The sequence below is a fragment of the Musa acuminata genome, chromosome BXJ1-1 (assembly GCF_036884655.1).
Source record: "Musa acuminata AAA Group cultivar baxijiao chromosome BXJ1-1, Cavendish_Baxijiao_AAA, whole genome shotgun sequence".
In the NCBI taxonomy this organism is placed as follows: domain Eukaryota; kingdom Viridiplantae; phylum Streptophyta; class Magnoliopsida; order Zingiberales; family Musaceae; genus Musa; species Musa acuminata.
In genome coordinates, this window is record NC_088327.1 from 27,835,271 (window position 1) to 27,855,795 (window position 20,525).

Genomic DNA, 20,525 nt, shown 5'->3' on the forward strand with positions numbered 1-20,525 from the left:
TATCAATGGCATATAAAATGTTTCGAAGCATATCAACGGCATATGGAACATTTCGAAGCAAAATCATCAGTGAATGAAGCCTTTCAGAGCATATAGGTACACATATCGTACAAGAGCTCAAACGTCGTCCTTGACGTTGCAATCATATCAATCTTATCCAGAGTATGAACAGAAATTTCTCACCAAAACTCTGGATGTCATATCAAACATATAGAGGGTGTAGTGGGATCTCAGTCAGAATGTGATTCATCCATTTCTGAATGACCACCTGACAAAAGTCTCCCACGTCTGGGAGCTCCATCCACCCACGTCTAGGTGAAGTCAAAGGGGGCCGGCAGAGCATCGCAGGCTCTAATCACATACCCACGTAGCGGGCAACAAGCGCAAACAGAATATCCCTCATAGCGGGACCCCACATAGCGGGCAAATAGCGCATACCCTTTACCATTTCTGGCAAAGGTCCAGACAATCCCACACACCAGAGTACAAAAGGGTAGTTTCAACAATAAGTAGCATACATCGGAAGCACACGCGGAACAACGAAGCTTACATGTGCCTTTTTAAGAACAAATGACGCAAGGAACAAATCTCTCACAAATGCATTCATATTAGAAAGGAAAATGGAGGCAAGAGTGTACAGGGAATCCAATTATAGTTAGCTCAATTCAAATAAGAAGGTTGGACGAATTCAAGTAATCAAAGGAATAGAACAGAATACGCGAAATCGACCAAAGCTCGATTTCGGACAGAATTCCAGTGGCACATCAAACAAATGTTTCAGCATAACAATTTTGCTCCAATACCCATAAGAAGACTATGGTCAAACCATATATCAATCTATATTCGGATGGAACAGATTTCATATGAAACAGGGCTCCCAACACATAGTTACCTCGAATTTGGTAACACAAGGTCAAAATCACAATCACTGTTTTGCAGAATTTATAGGGTCAGATTCAACAGATAATAGGATAGGCAATTGAATTCCAAAATTTTCAAACCATATGTCAAAAGAAATATTTTCAAGTCTAGTTTCAAATAAAATTATTTTGGTACAAATCAGAATTTTCAACAGGGAGTTATAGGCATTTTAGTAGCGATAGGTCAGAAATCTTGAACTCTGTTTTACAGCGTCTATAGGCTCATTTGAAAAAAAGTTTGGGTAAGTATTCGGTGTCCAAAATCTAGAAAATCGGTGTCAAAAGAAAGACATAAGAGTCTAATTACAAACAAAATAGTTCCTGCCTAAATTCACATCTTATACTAAAACTTACAGCCAAAACAGTGTATAGGGGTCAGTTTACCAAAAATATTTCAGAATCCATGGTTTTAGGTCCAAAAAGAGTCATATCAGTTTCTAAACAGAAATCTTCCAATTTATTTTGAAATCAACATAAAAACAGAGTCTAATACTTCTGTAGGATGGGGTTAGAACACTTGCCTTTGCAAATTTTGACCTGAAGTGACAAGATTAAAGCAAAAACCCTAAAAGCCCCAAATTTTTTTTTTTTCTCTTCTTCTTCTTCTTCTTCTTCTTCTTCTTCTTCCTTTCTTTCCCTGATCACCCACGAGCTGCCTCCTCTGCTTCCTTAAGAACGAAGGCAGAGAGGCTTAAGCGGTGGAATTTGTCATTTGGTGCATTTTGCAGTTTAGTCCTTGTTTTTATCATATTCACGATTAGGTCCTTAGGGTTTACATATAGGTCCTCATATTCTTTCTTTTCTCTTTTTTTTTTTTTGAACAGATCTCCCAAATCTTACAAATAAGTTACCTCTGATTCATACTCTATTTCTTTTGTCAATTAAGGTAGATGCTTACATTATCACCAGAAATTTATACGAACATTCGGAAATGAGGGGTGTTACAATTATAGAGGTGAAATTTTGATCTGAATGTTTTCTTAGTGACCTCAAATGTGTGTTTGGATCCTGGATGGATTTGTGTTGAAAATTTTTTAATATTATCAATATTTTGAGGGGGGTGACAAACGGTTATTAATAAACTTCTTCTGGAATGGCACAAATGATAAGACAATGCATATGGTAAATTGGGACAGCATCTGCAAACCGAAAGATGAAGGGGGGCTGAACTTGAGAAATACTAGAGATTAGAATAAAGTATGTTTGGTAAAGCAATTGTGGGACCTTTTGCAAAACAAATGTTCCTTATGGTCACAATGGGCTTCTGTTAGGTATCTTTCAAAGGAATCGATTAGAGAAATTTCAACAAGAATATACCACTCTGTAGCTCGAAAATAAAATTTAAAGGCAAGGAATTGGCTAATCAAACACATTTCTTATGCAATCTCTATTGGAACTAATACTAATATGTGGTACGATCCTTGGGTGAATGGGAAAAGTATATTTCAATTATATAGTGACAGAATACGAAAAGACATTGGGGCTCCCAAAAATTGGAAGGTTTCCGAGTTCATTGCTAATGGTACCTGGTGTCTCCCTACTCCTATTTCTCCTGAAATGTTATCACTTTGGCCGACTATCACAGCTATTCCAATTAGGAACAACCCTTCAGATGTATTTATTTGGCTTCATGACAATGGCAAATTTAGTGCCACATCCGCATAGAATCAAATTAGGCAAAAAAATAACAAGTGGCTCCCAAGCAGTTGGACATGGGATCGACCGGGATCACAGAGACATTCCTTATGTACATGGCATGCCATTTTGAATAAACTACCTACAATAGACAATATGAAAAGAAGAAGTATCCATCATGTTAACCGATGCTCCCTTTGCATGCAACAAGAAGAAACTGTTGACCATCTCTATTTTGCTTGTGACTATACTAAATAGATATGGAAGGAGATTCTCCAGCGATTCGAACTCAATAGAATGCCGCAACCAAACTTGCATCAAGAATTAGGTGACCTCATGCAATGTTTTCCAAGAAAAGGGCCTCTTACATAAATTGACAAAGGTTATATTCAGATGCGCTATTTGGTGGATGTGGAAGGAAAGATGTAGTAGAATCTTTGAGTGTCAACACACAAATAATGCTCAGCTCTTGACAGAGATTATTAGTGACTCAAGATCATGTATATAGAACAATCTCAAAATGGAGCACTTTACATAAAGAGAAAAAGATATTTTTATCAAATTTAATTTTGCTATTAGCTAAAGATCTTGGGCATGATGTTAAAAGCTATGCCCACAGGAAATCTTGGCATATCTGGACTTTAAATTTTATTTGTTGGCCATAATTAAGAGTTATAGTCTACAACATGTGTAGTCATAACTACCGCATGAGTACTCTACGAGTTACCTAGCTTCGTCTATAACTTGTATAGACAAAGCTATTTGTAGAAACTTTACACAAAATCAATTTACTTTTACTTATAAAAAAAGGATATTTTACTAGTATATAAAGGTAGTAGCCTCAAGGTTGAAAGCTACATAGACTCGAGTTTTCAATCTAATGTCGATCTCAGGGTATGTGTACACCATGAATGGTGGAGCAATGTACTAGAAGAGTTCCAAGCAATATACTAATACTGACTCGACCACAGAGGCGGAGTACATTGCTATAGTAGATGTAGCAAACGAGGGAGTCTGGATGAAGAAGTTAATCACAGATCTAGGAGTCGTGCTAGGCAGCAAAGAGCTGATTCCCTTATATTGCGACAACAAGGGGTGATTACTCAAGCAAAGGAACCCAAGTCTCATCAGAAATCTAAGCATGTACTGAAGAGGTTCTACCTGATTAGAGAGATCGTGGCCCGAGGAGATGTAGTAGTAGAAAGAGTTCCATCCTAAGATAATATTGTAGATCCATTGACAAAGTTATTTTCTCGGATTATCTTTGAGCATCACAGGGGTCTGATGGGGATCAAACACATAGATGAGTGGGTTTAGGACAAGTGAGAGATTGCTAGTCATAGGTGTCCTACAAGCCAATCACGTGAGTGATGACACGTGTAACTTGACACGTAGTCTTTTCGCTTATTATATTTTGGCATTTATCACTTTATATTGCTTATTGCATATATAAATCTGTGCAATGGGAATCAGATCGTTATGAGATCATGATAATGAGACTGATCCACCCCGCCATTAAACACAGATCCTAAATAATCTCGGTCATAAGTTACTCAAGAGGGACATAGAGATAACTAGACAGATTGGTGTGTTGTATACCAGTCCATATGATGGATACAACTAGTCTCATAGCTGCTCATGTGGGGACACTAGGGATACAATACAGGTGCTCATTGGGGAATGAGTTCATTGATTGATCCGCTTATGGAATGCTGAATAGTTGACGATGCCTTAATGTTAGATAGCGATTTCGTAGTCCTTGTGGTGTATCTGGTTCTTATATTTGAGACACCAAGGATGTCATGTATGAGTTCTCATGCACCGAATCGTTTGGCACTTTTTCGAACAATCTCGGAATCGTTATTGCGACCCCAGTCCGGAAAGCTCTCTCCGAGCCCCATGATACTGATTGCGTAGCGGTCACGGCAAATTCCGAGCCCCAAAACCATCGCCTCGAAGGTCTACGAGAGAGGTTTTCGTATCTCGAGACGCAATAAGGAGTGCAACATGAGGACTTCCTAGGGGGTCACCCATCCTAGTACTACTCTCGCTCAAGCACGCTTATCTTCGGAGTTCTGATGGGATCCGATGCTGGAGTTCTGATGGGATCCGTTTCGCGTGCTTCGTCCCTCGCCTATGTGCACGTCGCGGCCGGCGCATTAACGTCCGGAGCCTCTTCCGTATCACGAAACTGTCAGCGCTTTCTCGAAGGATCACGGAATCACTATTGCAAGCTCTCTCTGAGCCCTAGCCCAACGACTGCGTGTCGGTCATGGCAAGCACGCGCCGAATCCTTCGGCACTATCTCGAATGATCTCGGAATCGCTATTGCGACCCCAGTCCGGAAAGCTCCTTTTGAGCCCAATGATACTGGCTGCGTAGTGGTCATGACAAATTCCGAGCCCCAAAACCATCGCCTCGGAGGTCTATGGGAGAGGTTTTCATATCTCGGGATGCAAAAAGGAGTGCAACACGAGGACTTCCCAGGGGGTCACCCATCCTAGTACTACTCTCTCCCAAGCATGCTTAACATCGAAGTTCGGATGGGATCCGGTTCTTTAATGCTGGGATGATTGCACCCGTTTCGTGTGCTTCTTCCCTCGCCTATGTGCACATCGCGGTTGGCGCATCAACATCCAGAGCCTCTTGTGCATCATGAAACCGTCGGCGCTTTCTCAAACGATCACGGAATTGCTATTGCAAGCTCTCTCCGAGCCCCAGCCAAACGACTGCGTATCGGTCACGGCAAGCGCGTGCCGAATTCTTCGGCACTTTCTCAAACGATCTCGGAATCGCTATTGTGACCCCAGTCCGGAAAGCTCTCTCCGAGCCTAACGATATTGATAGCATAACGATCATGGCAAATTTCGAGCCCCAAAACCATCGCCTCGGAGTTCGACGGGAGTGGTTTTCGTATCTCGGGATGCAAAAAGGAGTGCAACACAAGGACTTCCCAGGGGGTCACCCATCCAAGTACTCTCGCCCAAGCACACTTATCTTCGGAGTTCTAACGGGATCCGAAGCTTTAGTGCTGGTATGATCGCACCCGTTTCGCTTGCTTCGTCCCTCGCCTATGTGCACGTCGCGGTCGGTGCATCAACGTCCGGAGCCTCTTGCGCGTCACGAAATCGTCGGCGCTTTCTCGAACGATCACGGAATCACTATTGCAAGCTCTCTCAGAGCCCCAACCCAACGACTGCGTATCGGTTATGGCAAACGCACGCTGAATCATTCGACACTTTCTCGAACGATCTCGGAATCGCTATTGCGACCCCTATCCGGAAAGCTCTCTCTGAGCCCAATGATACTGACAGCGGAGCGGTCACGAAAAATTCCGAGCCCCAAAACCATTGCCTCGGAGGTCTATGGGAGATGTTTTCGTATCTTGGGATGCAAAAAATAGTGCAACACGAGGACATCCCAGGGGGTCACCCATCCTAGTACTACTCTCTCCCAAGCATTCTTAACTTCGGAGTTCTGATGGGATCCGGGTCTTTAGTGCTGTGTTAGGACTCTAGCTTGGAGAGTCCTAATTGAGAGGGACATTCATGTAAAACATACCTAAGCCGACCCCTATTAAAGAGGTGAAGAGGCCGGCTAGGGATAGGAAGTTGTTTTTTAGAGAAGAATAAAGAGTTGTAAAGGAATAGGAGTCTTGAGTAGGAGTCCTATTAGGAGTTAATGTTTAGAAGCCCTATAAATAGTCATGTATTCCTCCTCTTTTCATAAGCAATAGATGAATCTTTTCTATAGCCGTTGAGCAGCAACTTGGAGGGAGGAACCCCTATAGTGTTCCAAGGAGGCTGATCCCCTAAAGAGATCAACCCCAAGTTTAGAATCTGTAAGGGTTCTAACACATGGTATCAGTACAGCGTTCTTGGCGTCTCGCAGCCCTTCCACAGCCATCCATCAACCCTCCACAACCGCTCAAAGCAATTCCCACAATTGCTTAAAAGATCATTCCTCTTGCGCGTCATTCCCACAACTGCCCAGAACAGTGTTCTTGGCGTCTCGCTGCCCTGAGCCTCTTGCGCGTCATGAAACCGTCGGCGCTTTCTCGAACAATCACGGAATCGCAATTGCAAGCTCTCTCCGAGCCCCTAACCAATGACTACGTATCATTCACGGTATGCGCGAGCCGAATTCTTTGGCGCTTTTTCGAATGATCTCGAAATCGCTATTGCGACCCCAGTCCGGAAAGCTCTCTCCGAGCCCCACGATACTGATTGCGTAGCGGTCACGGCAAATTCCGAGCCCCGAAACTATCACCTCGATGGTCTATGGGAGAGATTTTCATATCTCGGGATGCAAAAAGGAGTGCAACATGAGGACTTCCCAGGGGTTCACCCATCCAAATACTACTCTGCCCCAAGCACGCTTAACGTTGAAGTTCTGATGGGATCCGGTGCTTTAGTGGCAATATAATCGCACCCGTTTCGCACGCTTCGTCCCTCGCATATGTGCATGTCACGGTCGGTGCATCAACGTCCGGAGCCTCTTGCGCGTCATGAAACCGTCGGCGCTTTATCGAATGATCATGGAATCGCTATTGGAAGCTCTCTCCAAGCCCCAACCCAACGATTGCGTATCGGTTATGGCAAGCGCGCGCCGAATCCTTTGGCACTTTCTCAAACGATCTCGGAATCGCTTTTGCGACACTAGTCCGGAAAGCTCTCTTTGAGCCCCACGATACTGACAGTGTTGCGATCACGACAAATTCCGAGCCCCAAATCCATCGCCTCGGAGTTCAATGGGAGAGGTTTTTGTATCTCAGGATGCAATAAGGAGTGCAACACGAGGACTTCCCAGGGATTCTCTGATCCTAGTATTACTCATGCCCAAGCGCAATATCTTCAGAGTTCTAATGGGATCCGGTGCTTTAGTGCTGGTATGATCACACCCATTTCGCGTGCTTCGTCCCTTGCCTATGTGCAAGTCATGGCTGGCGCATCAAAGTCCGGAGCCTCTTGCGCGTCATGAAACTGTCAGCGCTTTCTGGAGCGATCACGGAATCGCTATAGCTAGCTCTCTCCGAGCCCCAGCCCAATGACTGCGCAGCGGTCACGGCAAGCGGGAGCCGAATCCTTCGGCACTTTTTCGAACGATCTCGGAATCGCTATTGCAACCGCAGTTCGGAAATCTCTCTTTGAGCCCCATGATACTGTTTGCATAGCGGTCACGGCAAATTTCGAGCCCCAAAACAATTGCCTCAGAATTCTACAGGACAGGTTTTCGTATCTTGGGACGCAATATGGAGTGCAACACGAGGACTTCCTAGGGGACCCCCTAGGAAGTATCATGTGGCTCGGAGAGAGCTTTCCGAATGGGGTTCGCAATAGCGATTCCGAGATCGTTCGAAAAAGTACCGAAGGATTCGACTCGTGCTTTCTGTGACCGATGCGCACTCATTGGGCTAGGGCTTGGAAGGAGCTAGCAATAGCGATTTTGTGATCGCTCGAGAAAGTGCCGACGGGTTCGTGATGCGCAAGAGGCTCCTGACGTTGATGCGCCTGCCATGACTTGCACATAAGCGAGGGAGGAAGCACGCGAAACGGGTGCGATCATACTAGCACTAAAGCACCGGATCCCATCAGAACTCCGAAGATATGCGCGCTTGGGCGAGCGTAATACTAGGATGGGTGAACCCCTAGGAAGTCCTCGTGCTGCACTCCTTATTGCGTCCCGAGATACGAAAACCTCTCCCATTGAACTATGAGGCGATGGATTTGGGGCTCGGAAGTTGCCGTGATCGCTACGCTATCAGTATCGTGGGACTCGAAGAGTGCTTTCTGGACTGGTGTTGCAATAGTGATTCCGAGATCGTTCAAGAAAGTGCCGAAGGATTCAGCGTGCGCTAGCCATGACCGATACACAGTCGTTGGGCTGGGGCTCGGAGAGAGCTTGCAATAGCGAGATTCCATGATCGTTCGATAAAGCGTCGATGGTTTTATGATGCGCAAGAGGCACCAGACGTTGATGCACCGGCCGCTACGTGCACATATGCGAGGGACGAAGCATGCGAAACGGGTGCAATTATACCAGCACTAAAGCATCGGATCCCATCAGAACTTCGAAGTTAAGCATGCTTGGGCCAGAGTAGTACTTGGATGGGTGAACCCCTGGGAAGTCCTCATGTTGCACTCCTTTTTGCGTCCTGAGATATGAAATTCTCACCCGTAAACCTCCGAGGAGATGGTTTTGGGGCTCGGAATTTTCCGTGACCGCTACACAGTTAGTATCGTGGGGCTCGGAGAGAGCTTTCAGTCATGCGGTCACAATAGTGATTCTGAGATCATTTGAGAAAGTGCTGAAGGATTCGGCACGTGCTTTCCGTGACCGACACACTGTCGTTGGGCTAGGGCTCGGAGAGAGCTTGCAATAGCGATTCCATGATAAGTCGAGAAAGCGCCGATGGTTTCGCGACGCGCAAGACGCTCCAGTCGTTGATGCGCCGGCCGCGACGTGCACATAGGCGACGGACGAAGCACACGAAACAGGTGTGATCATACCGGCACTAAAGCACCGGATCCCATCAGAACTTCGAAGATAAGCATGCTTGGGCCAAAGTAATACTAGGATGGGTGACCCCCACGGAAGTCCTCGTGTTGCACTCCTTATTGCATCCTAAGATACCAAAACCTCTCCTGTAGAAGTTCGTGGCGATGGTTTTGGGGCTCGAAATTTGCCGTGACCACTATGCTGTCAGTATCGTGGGGCTCCGAGGGAGCTTTCCGAAATGGGGTCGCAATAGTGATTCCGAGATCGTTCGAAAAAGTGCCGAAGGATTAGGCTCGCGCATACCGTGACCGATATGCAATCGTTGGGAAGGGGCTCGGAGAGAGCATGCAATAGCGATTCCGTGATCGTTCGAGAAAGCGCCGACAGTTTCATGACGTGCAAGAGGCTACGGATGTTGATGCTCTGGCCGTGACGTGCACATAGTCGAGGAACAAAGCCCGCGAAACGGGTGCGATCATACCAGCACTAAAACATCGGATCCCATCAGAACTTCGAAGATAAGCGTGCTTGGGTGAGAGAAATACTATGATGGGTGACCCCCTAGGAAGTCCTCGTGTTACACTCTATATTGCGTCCCGAGATATGAAAACCTCTCCCGTAGAACTCCGAGGTGATTGTTTTGGGGCTCGAAATTTGCCATGACCGCTACGCCGACAGTATCATGGGGCTCAGAGAGAGCTTTCCGAACTGGGGTCGCAATAGCGATTCCGAGATCGTTCGAAAAAGTGTCGAAGGATTCGGCTCACGCTTTTTTTTTTTTTGTAAGTAAAAGTAAATTGATTATGTGTAAAGTTTCTACAACTAGCTTTATCTATACAAGTCATAGACAAAGCCAAGTAACTCATAGAGTGCGAATGCGATAGTTATGACTACACATGCTGTAGACTATAACTACCTGTGGGTATATTATTTGGCATCATTCCCAAGATCTTTAGCTAATAGCAAAATTAAATTTGATAAAAATATCGTTTTCTCTTCGGGTGAAGTGCTCGGTTTTGAGATCATGCTCCATACAGGATCTTGAGTCTCTAATAATCTCTTTCAAGAGCTGAGCATTGTTTGTGTGTTGACATTCAAAGATTCTATTACATCCCTCCTTCCACATCCACCAAATAGCGCATCTGAAAGTAACCTTTGCTAGTTGTGTAAGAGGCCCTTTTCTTGAGAAACATTGCATAAGGTCGCATAGTTCTTGGTGCAAGTTTGGTTGCGGCAGTCTATTGAGTTCAAATCGCTGGAGAATCTCCTTCCATATCCATTTTGTATAATCACAAGCAAAATAGAGGTGGTCAACAGTTTCTTCTTGTTGCAAACAAAGGGAGCATCGGTTAATATGATAGATACCTCTTCTTTTCATATTGTCTATTGTAGGTAGTTTATTGAGAAGGGCCTGCCATGTACATAAGGAGTGTCTTTGTGATCCCGGTCGATCCCATGTCGAACTGCTTGGGACCCACTTGTTATTTCTTTGCCTAATTTGATTCCATGCGGATGTGGCACTAAATTTGCCATTGTCATGAGGCTAAATAAGTGTATCTGAAGAGTTGTTCCTGATTGGAATAGCTGTGATAGTCGGCCAAAGTGATATCATTTCGGGAGAAATAGGATTAGGGAGACACCAAGTACCGTTAGCAATGAACTCGGAAACCTTCCAATCTTTGGGAGCCCCAAGATCTTTTCGTATTCTGTCGCCATATAATTGAAATATACTCTTCCCATTCACCCAAGGATCGTACCACATATTAGTACTAGTTCTAGAAGAGATTGCATACGAAATGTGTTTGATTAGCCAATTCCTTGCCTTTAAAATTCCTTTCCAAGCTGCAGAGTGGTATGTTCTTGTTGAAATTTCCCAAATTGATTCCTTTGAAAGATACCTAGCAGAAACCCATTGTGACCAGAAGGAACATTTGTTTTGCAAAAGATCCCACAATTGTTGTACCAGACTTACTTGATTCCAATCTCTAGTATTTCTCAAGTTTAGCCCCCCTTAATCTTTCGGTATGCAAATGCTATCCCAATTTACCATATGCATTGCCTTATCATTTGTGCCATTCCAGAAGAAGTTCATTAATAACCGTTCAATATCTTGGAGAAGTCCAGCAGGCGAAAGAAATGCATTACACCAATATATAGAGTAGGAGTGCAATACAGAATGGATGAGTTCGAGTCGTCCTGCTTTTGATAGAAGCCTATTTTTCCAAGAAGAAATTCTATTCTTTATTTTTTGCAGGATAGGCTGACAGTGGGTTTTGTGAATGCTTGTGGATATGAGCGGGAGACCCAAATAAGGAACTGGCAGGTTTCCTTCACTAACCCCCAAAGTTTGTGCAATAAAGACCTTATCCTCAACGTAAGGGCTCATATATACTTTACTTTTCGCATGATTTAACTGAAGTCCAGAAACTATACCAAAGTCATTCATAATAGTAGCCAGGTTCTTTACTGAAGTTGGATCATTTAGGAGAAAGATAAGTAAATCATCTGCAAATGTTATATGTGATATATGAATAGAGCCAGCATTGGGTACCTTAATGCTGCCATTTAAGATTGCATGTTCCAACATACAGCTAAGTCCTTCCATTGCAATAGTAAAGAGATACGGAGAGAGTGGATCACCTTGTCGGATGCCATTCGTGCTCCCAAAAAAACCAATAGGTGAGCCATTAAAGAGTATCGAAAACTTTGGAGTTTCCAGGCAAGATTGAATCCAATTAACCCATTGCTGTGGGAAGTTCATATCGAGGAGCATCTTATAGATAAATTTCCTATTAACTGAATCAAAGGCTTTCCGTAAATCAGCTTTAAAACATATTTTTGTCCCTCTTGCTTTTGAATGCAAATCTTTGACCAACTCATTAGCAATCAAAATGTTATGATGTATACTTCTCCCTTTGATGAAAGCAGCTTGATTTGGGCTAATGATCTTGTGTATTACCTTTTGCATTCTATTTGCCAATACTTTGGAGATGATCTTGTAAATAAAGTTGCATAATGATATGGGTCGAAAGTTCTCTAGTGAATCTGCCCCTGCATTCTTCGGGATTAAAGAAATAAAAGTACAATTCATCTCTCTAAGAATTTGACCTGAAGAGAAAAAATGTTGGCAAGCCTTGATCACATCATTTCCAATAATAGACCAAGCAGTTTGGTAAAATTCAGCTGGAAATCCATCTGGACCTGGGCTTTTGTGCTTTGGTGACTTAAAGACAACACATACAATTTCGTCGTCTGTAATTGGGGCATTGAGGATTGAAATAGCTTCCGAATCAAGTTTTCTAGTCGGCTCCACATGAATGTTATTAGTTTTCCCAGCTTGATTGAGTAAGGAATAAAAAAATTGCTCTGTGTGTGCTTTAACCTCATCTAAATTCTCAATAAGATTATCATCTTTGTCTCTGCATTTGCTGATACGGTTAACAGCCCTTCGAGTAGCAATTGAAGCATAGAAAAATTTAGTATTGGAATCTCCTAGTGTAAGCCAATGCTGTCGAGACTTCTGCTTTGCAAAGCTTTCCTCCTGTTTTAAGGCTTGCATGAAGTTATTTCTAGCTTCTGTCTCTTTGTAGATAATATTCTCATCATTTGGCTGAAGTTGCAGCTCATGTTGCAATGACATTAGTTCCATCCTGCAAAATTGAACTGTGGTGGTAATATTGCCAAAGGTATTTGTATTCCACTCCTTTAGTGCTGCTTTACAGGCTTTGAGCTTTTGACATAAGATGTAAGGGTGTCACGACCCGACAAAATACCGACAATATTTAAGATCTTCATCACAACAAACCCAGGATCCAAACACATATTTGAGGTCACTAAGAAAACATTCAGATCAAAAATTTTACTTCTATAATCTACCAATTCATAACCCTGTGCAATTCATAAACATAGCACACATCTCTCGATAATTCATACAATCTGAACTCAACTCATCAAATTAAAAACCACAATATAAATCCACAAGTGGGGAAGTCTTTGCAGTCACCACAATCATCGATTTACCATAAGATCATATCATTACATGAATTTAACTTAACATTCCAAAATCCTATACACAAGGGATCCTTTATCTTACACAAAATCCACAGGTTTAGATTCATCGTCACATTTCATAAGATGCAGAGTATCATATACAACAAATACACATATGCTAACAAGGATCGGCCCAAAATCTTCTAACTTTCCACTGCCTCAGCCCAATCTTAACATTTAAGCAAGCGATACGCTATCCTGAAAAATTTATCAACAAATGGGGTGAGCATAAAGAGCTCAGCAAGTGACTAACATATCCATATCAAAATAGTACAATTTCCAAAGTGGTGCAGTTTCAAAATACATGGCAGAATATACGATTTCGTAGACATAATATCATTAGGAGCAGAATCACAATTGTCATTCCAATCATACCCATTAGGTTCCTGACAGATGGAGCATAGAGTAATTGGAGCATATCAGAGACAAAGGAAACATATCGGAGCTTATCAATGGCATATAAAATGTTTCGAAGCATATCAACGGCATATGGAACATTTCGAAGCAAAATCATCAGGGAATGAAGCCTTTCAGAGCATATCGGTACACATATCGTACAAGAGCTCAAACGTGGTCCTTGACGTTGCAATCATATCAATCTTATCCAGAGTATGAACAGAAACAAACTCACCAAAACTCTGGATGTAATATCAAACATATAGAGGGTGTAGTGGGATCTCAGTCAGAATGTGATTCATCCATTTCTGAATGACCACCTGACAAAAGTCTCCCACGTCTGGGAGCTCCATCCACCCACGTTTAGGTGAAGTCAAAGGGGGCCGGCAGAGCATCGCAGGCTCTAATCACATACCCACGTAGCGGGCAACAAGCGCAAACAGAATATCCCTCATAGCGGGACCCCACATAGCGGGCAAATAGCGCATACCCTTTACCATTTCTGGCAAAGGTCCAGACAATCCCACACACCAGAGTACAAAAGGGCAGTTTCAACAATAAGTAGCATATATCGGAAGCACACGCGGAACAACGAAGCTTACATGTGCCTTTTTTTTAAAAACAAATGACGCAAGGATACAAATCTCTCACAAATGTATTCATTTTAGAAAGAAAAATGGAAGCAAGAGTGTACAGGGAATCCAATTATAGTTAGCTCAATTCAAATAAGAAGGTTAGACGAATTCAAGTATCCAAAGGAAGGGAACAGAATACGCGAAATCGACCAAAGCTCGATTTCGGACAGAATTCCAGTGGCACATCAAACAAATATTTCAGAATAACAATTATGTTCCAATACCCATAAGAAGACTATGGTCGAACCATATATCAATCTGTATTCGGATGGGACAGATTTCATATGAAACAGGGCTCCCAACACAGAGTTACCTAAGATTTGGTAACACAAGGTCAAAATCACAATCACTGTTTTGCAGAATTTATAGGATCAGATTCAACAGATAATAGGATAGGCAATTGAATTCCAAAATTTTCAAACCATATGTCAAAAGAAATATTTTCAAGTCTAGTTTCAAATAAAATCAGTTTGGTACAAATCAGAATTTTCAACAGGGAGTTATAGGTAATTTAGTATCGATAGGTCAGAAATCTTGAAGTCTGTTTTACAGCATCTATAGTCTCATTTGAAAAAAATGTTTGGGTAAGTATTCGGTGTCCAAATTATACAAAATCGGTGTCAAAAGAAAGACATAAGAGTCTAATTACAAACAAAATAGTTCCTGCCTGACTTCACATTTTGTGCTGAAACTTATAGCCGAAACAGTGTATAGGGGTCAGTATACCGAAAATATTTCAGAATCCATGGTTTTAAGTCCAAAGAGAGACATATCAGTTTCTAAATAGAAATCTTCCAATTTATTTTGAATCAACATAAAAACAGAGTCTAATACTTCTGTAGGATGGGGTTAGAACACTTGCCTTTGCAAATTTTGACCCGAAGTGACAAGATTAAAGCAAAAACCCTAAAAGCCCCAATTTTTTTTTTTTTCTCTTCTTCTTCTTCTTCTTCTTCTTCCTTTCTTTCCCTGATCACCCACGAGCTGCCTCCTCTGCTTCCTTAAGAACGAAGGCAGAGAGGCTTAAGCGGTGGAATTTGTCATTTGGTGCATTTTGCAGTTTAGTCCTTGTTTTTATCATATTCACGATTAGGTCCTTAGGGTTTACATATAGGTCCTCAGATTCTTTCTTTTCTCTTTTTTTTTTTTTGAACAGATCTCCCAAATCTTAAAAATAAGTTACCTCTAATCCATACTCTATTTCTTCTGTCAATTAAAATAGAAGCTCACATTATCGCCAGAAATTTATACGAACATTCAGTAATGAGGGGTGTTACAAAGGGGGGGATCCATGCACGTTAACATTCCAAGCAGATCTGATAACATCAAGAAATTGAGGATGAGTACTCCACATGTTAAAGAATCTAAACGGTTTCTTGCCTCTTGGTGTCGCTTTGTCTGCGTGTATATACATTAAAGAATGGTCAGAAAACAAAGGAGCACCATACTCAAGAAGTGAATCTGGGTAAACTGTTAACCATTCATGATTAATCAAACACCTATCAAGTCGAGCCATTCTTTTTCTGTTAGCTGCACCTTGATTACTCCAGGAGAGCCAATTACCCACAGATTTCATATCAAACAAAGCTGCAGTGTCAATGTAATCATTAAAACTTTGAAGCTGGCTTTTTGAAAGTTGTCTACCCCCCTCTTTTTCATTTGTGTACCGAACAGTATTAAAGTCTCCAAGAACAATCCAAGGTACATTGAGACAGCCATTTGCAATATTAGTCAGGTCAAACCAAAGAGTATTTCTTTCTTGCATACTGTTTGAAGCATATATACCAGTGAAATTGAATTGACAGCCATTCTTTTTGTCCTCTACCTTAAGATGAATGAATTGATCAGTAGCAGAAATAAACCAAGCATTAATAGAGTTAGGATGCCATAAGACCCATATTCTACCAAAAGTTTCATTTGAGTCATTGGTAAACAGTTCTGCGTCCGGCCATATTAAATTCTTTTGAGCTTGAACGCGCGATTGTTTAATTTTCGTTTCTACTAGAATAACAATATCACATGCGGCAGACTTGATTATTCTGTTGAGCTCCCGACATTTCTCCGACTTATTAAGTCCGCGAACATTCCAACATGTTATCTTCATCAGTAATAAAGAAATGAAAAGGTGGTAAGGTATTCATCTTACGACTTTGGATGGGCTGTACCATCCTTTTTCTTATCCTTCGGTTTTGTATTTTCCTCCCGCACAATATCTTTACCTTTTATGGCTTTATTCCTATATTTAACCACTTCATCTACACCTTGCAGATTTTTAAACTTTAAAATACCTTGAATCATTTGGTCTTGATTGGCAGGGTTTGTTGAAGCACGATAAGATTGTTGCAGCACAATATCCTGGATAGTACTTGTTGGAGTAGCCTGGCTAGAGAGGTTTGTTGGGGCATGAGTTTGTTGTGACATAATATCCTTGTTGACGATGTTTGTTGTGGCCTGAGTTTGTTGAGGAAGAATATCCTTGCTGGCGAGATTTGTTTGGGCCTGAGTTTGTTGAGTTATTGTGGACGGATCCAATGATATTGGAAGAGATGAAGTTCCTGACTTATGTTTCTCCTGTCCACTAGTACCAACGGAAACCTCTATTGTGGAAGGCTCCGACATTATAGGAAGAGATATAGTTTTGGATTTGTCTTTCTGTCCGCGGTGCTGTCCTTGCGAGTCGGAATGCTCAATAGTCTTCGCCACCATCGGTGCTACTGCCATTAGAGAAGACTCGCTTCGTTGCTGAGGTGCTTGACGTGGTCGATAGACTTTTGTGATTTGTTTTGGAGTTTGCTGACAAGCTCCATTTGCATGACCAAAAGATAAGCAATGTTGACATCGTTGTGGCTTCCAAGAATATGAGACATGTACCTTCCGAGTGTTCCCGTCAAGATCACAATAGAAAACCTCATTTGGAAGATCTTCGTCGGAAGAAACCAGTACACATGCTCGTGCAAATGCTAATCTCGTCTGAGCAGCTGTTGCTTTGTCGATGTAGAGTGGCTGTCCCAGAGTGCTGCATAACTTTGCAATAAAACGTCGACTCCAAAGATGTAGAGGAAGACCTTGAAAGGATACCCATAATGGAATAGACTGTAGGCTATCTAACTCCAAACGGACATCAGGAGACTAGCGTCGTAGAATCATTGGTAGGTTCGCCCGCTGTATGAGCACTTCATTAGTGGGTCGTCATCGTTGAGTCACGATCCGTCGATCAATAATGACACTTGGCTGGGTCTGGAGTTCTCTTTGGGTAGTCATATTTGGTGGGTGGCTTAGGGCTGTCTCCAAGCGCCTATTTAAAACTTTCATCTGGTTGATATGTCGTTCTCCTTTTCAATTTAGTACCCTGCATATGGAATAACTTTGTCCAAAATCTGCTCTTGAATATGCAAGTAGAATTTGTCACAAGCACAATGCGTCCCTTATAGCGTAATTCTTTTGAGTCCCGATTGTAATGAGCCACGGAGCTTGGTGCTTCTTCTAATTTTTTTTTTTTTATCTTACTGGTCTCTGAATCTTCGTGTCATTCCATCTTAATATCCTCAAGGAAGTCACTGGTCGGAAGTGAAATGACCAAAACTTCAACTTACTCGGGTAGCTGCGAAAGCGCATCTACAAGAACATTCTCTTTCCCCTTTTTGTAAGTTATTTCATAATCAAATCAAAGAAGTTTTATTACCCATTTTTGCTGCTTCGGGGATGATATCTTTCGCTCCAAAAAGTACTTGAGGCTTTTATGGTCGGTTTTAATTTGAAATCGTCGACCAATCAAGTAGGGTCTCCACCTCGTTGCTACACGCACAATGGCAAGCATCTCCTTATTATATGTTGACTTATTTTGATGTGAGGGAGATAATGTCTTGCTAGTGTATGTGTGTGGTCGACCATCTTGTATGAGAATGGCTCCAATTCCGACTCCAGATGCGTCGGCCTCAATAATGAAGGGTCGGTTGAAATCTGGTAGTGTTAGCACCGGCGTCGTCATCATGGCTGCCTTAAGTTTGTCAAAGGCAGCGGAGGCTCTGTCCGACCATTGAAAGACATCTTTTTTCAGTAAGGAAGTAAGTGGTGCACTGATCTCTCCATAGTTTTTTACGAACTTGTAGTAGTAGCCTATTAAACCCAGAAAGCCATGTAGCAATTTTATGTTCCTCAGGGTCAGCCAATTTTGCATTGCCCAAATTTTGAAGGGGTCTACTGCCACACCTTCCTCTGGTATGATATGCCCAAGATATTCCACCTTCTTTTGAAGAAAGCAAAAATTCATAGTGGTTGTTGTGTGTTCAAAAGGTAGTTTTCGTTATGTCTTCTTCGCATACTCGTATTTGATGATACCCGGATCGAAGGTCCAACTTTGTGAAGATTTGTGCTCCCTTAGCAACTTATCTACTACTGGAATAGGGTATTTATCCTTGATGGTTATGCCATTGAGAGCTCGGTAATCAACACATAATCGTCATATTCCATCCTTCTTTCGTATGAGGAGCACCGGTGAAGAGTAGGGGCTGCAACATGGCCGAATAACTCCTGTTTTGAGCATCTCTTTTACAATCCTTTCTATTTCATACTTCTGGAGATGTAGATACTGATATAGCTGAGCATTTGCTGGAGATTTGCCTGGAAGAATCATTATACAATGATCATGCCGACGGGTAAGAGGTAGGTTGCACGGTTCGTCAAATATATATGAAAATTCTGCAAGCAAAGGAAGTAGATTTGGATCTTCAAATTCTATTGGCTCTCCTTTAATTTGCTGCTCAAGTTATACTAAAAAGCCCCTGCATGCTTTATGCAAAACCTTCTCGATTTGTTGTGTGCAAATCATCGTTACGTCGCCCTCACGTTTCCCGTGCAGTATCACCTGTTTCTCCTTACTGTAAAATTTCATAATTAGTTGCATAAAATTCTAAGAAATATCACATAATGTTGTCAACCATTTAATTATGAGGATGGCCTCATGATCATCAAGAGGGAGAAGGAAGAAATATGCAATTATCTCTTGGTAAGGCCTTCTGATCGGCAATAATTTCACTTGTGGGCGCCTATGATCATACTTTAAAATCCATCCGTTGGCGACCTCAATGACAAACCTGCTGTAATTCTCAATAGTAAGTTCATATGGACAGCAACCTTACTGTTTATGACGTTATTAGTGCTGTCCGTGTCGATGCGAACAGTGATCGATTGTTGTTTGAGAAGGCCTCCAACTTTCATCGTTTGCGGGTTTAAGTAGCCAGCTAGTGTATGTACCGTAACTTCGGTAGGTTGTGGCTCTTCTTTTACATCTTTTTCTTCATGTTCAAGGCTCTCTTCTAGATGCTTATGGCTCCACGGCTCGTCACAATGCCAACATAACCCCTTCGCATATCGCTCCTGAAGCTCTTCTCTTGTTAACCTCTTTGGTGTAGGGACTTGATCGACAGTAGCGGGGGCTGAAGGCTTCAATATTACTGGTTGAGGAGTGACCATAGTCCTCCGAGCTTCATGGTTCAATTGCTCCTCTTGATGTCGTGCGAAAGAGATGGCTGCCATAAGCGTATATGGTTGTCGCGCTTTAACTTCTCCTCGGATCTCCAACTTCAAGCCCTCAATGAAGGTCTTCAATAGCTATTTTTGAGACCAATCATGAGTTTGATTAGATAACCTTTCAAACCTGGTTTGGTATTCTTGAATGGTGGAGGTTTGTCGGATCTTTGCTAGTTGTCCGTCAATATTCTCGTAAACGGTTGGTCTGAAGCGAATCAATAGTCCTTCTTTGAATTGTCACAATGAAAGGACTTCATAAGTATGTTCAAACTAGTCAAACCACTATATAGCATCTCCTTCAAGATGTATAGCTATAATTTTCACCATAGATACATCCGCGGTTTTGTGGTACCGAAAATATCGCTCCGCGCGCGAGATCCAACCAATCGGGTCTCCTTCTTCCTATCTAGGGAAGTCCACTCTCATGCATGGATAGTTGGAGTCAGTCATAGAGCCTCCCCTCCCTTGGAAGTCATCTCTTCGGGCTTGGTGTGATTGGGCAAAGGTCTCTCCTTGATATGATTTCTTCGGGCTTAGTGGTTTGCCCAATTTGAGTTCGGTAAAGAGTGTCCGAATCTTATCCTCCATTCGCGCCTCCAAGGCTTCGAATTTAGCATTGATTGCCTCCTTAGATGCCATAGTATATGCCCCCAAATCTATGATGTTAAGATCTCTCTTTTGTTGTTGGGTTAAAGGCATGTATAGGTTGAGAGAAGTGGTGGTTGAAAGGGATGGTGGATTGGTGGATGTAGGCTACGGTTTAGGCTTGTTTTGTGGCTGTTTTGGGTACAGTTTGAGGGTGTGGTTTGGCTAAGTTTTAGGGCTGTGGATGCAAAGTTTTGGATCTGTGGTAGATGGTAGC

The 20,525-nt window shown here is 42.4% G+C and overlaps 4 non-coding genes and 6 pseudogenes across 4 annotated transcripts; 4 read left to right on the forward strand and 6 right to left on the reverse strand.

The window, feature by feature from the left end:
- Positions 1 to 4,552: 4,552 nt before the first annotated feature.
- Positions 4,553 to 4,671, reverse strand: LOC135592581 (5S ribosomal RNA; annotated as a pseudogene).
- A 346-nt stretch (positions 4,672 to 5,017) lies between these two features.
- LOC135592242 (5S ribosomal RNA) lies at positions 5,018 to 5,136 on the reverse strand. The gene has a single exon (XR_010478965.1). It is a non-coding gene; the product is annotated as a 5S ribosomal RNA (ribosomal RNA).
- Positions 5,137 to 5,487: 351 nt separating this feature from the next.
- On the reverse strand, positions 5,488 to 5,603 carry LOC135592334 (5S ribosomal RNA). The gene has a single exon (XR_010479002.1). It is a non-coding gene; the product is annotated as a 5S ribosomal RNA (ribosomal RNA).
- Positions 5,604 to 5,954: 351 nt separating this feature from the next.
- LOC135592602 (5S ribosomal RNA) lies at positions 5,955 to 6,072 on the reverse strand (annotated as a pseudogene).
- Positions 6,073 to 6,869: 797 nt separating this feature from the next.
- On the reverse strand, positions 6,870 to 6,988 carry LOC135592583 (5S ribosomal RNA; annotated as a pseudogene).
- A 351-nt stretch (positions 6,989 to 7,339) lies between these two features.
- On the reverse strand, positions 7,340 to 7,457 carry LOC135592593 (5S ribosomal RNA; annotated as a pseudogene).
- Positions 7,458 to 8,108: 651 nt separating this feature from the next.
- On the forward strand, positions 8,109 to 8,227 carry LOC135592528 (5S ribosomal RNA; annotated as a pseudogene).
- A 353-nt stretch (positions 8,228 to 8,580) lies between these two features.
- Positions 8,581 to 8,699, forward strand: LOC135592493 (5S ribosomal RNA). Its single transcript, XR_010479092.1, has one exon. It is a non-coding gene; the product is annotated as a 5S ribosomal RNA (ribosomal RNA).
- A 351-nt stretch (positions 8,700 to 9,050) lies between these two features.
- Positions 9,051 to 9,169, forward strand: LOC135592532 (5S ribosomal RNA; annotated as a pseudogene).
- Positions 9,170 to 9,520: 351 nt separating this feature from the next.
- LOC135592446 (5S ribosomal RNA) lies at positions 9,521 to 9,639 on the forward strand. The gene has a single exon (XR_010479058.1). It is a non-coding gene; the product is annotated as a 5S ribosomal RNA (ribosomal RNA).
- The last annotated feature ends 10,886 nt before the right edge of the window (positions 9,640 to 20,525 follow it).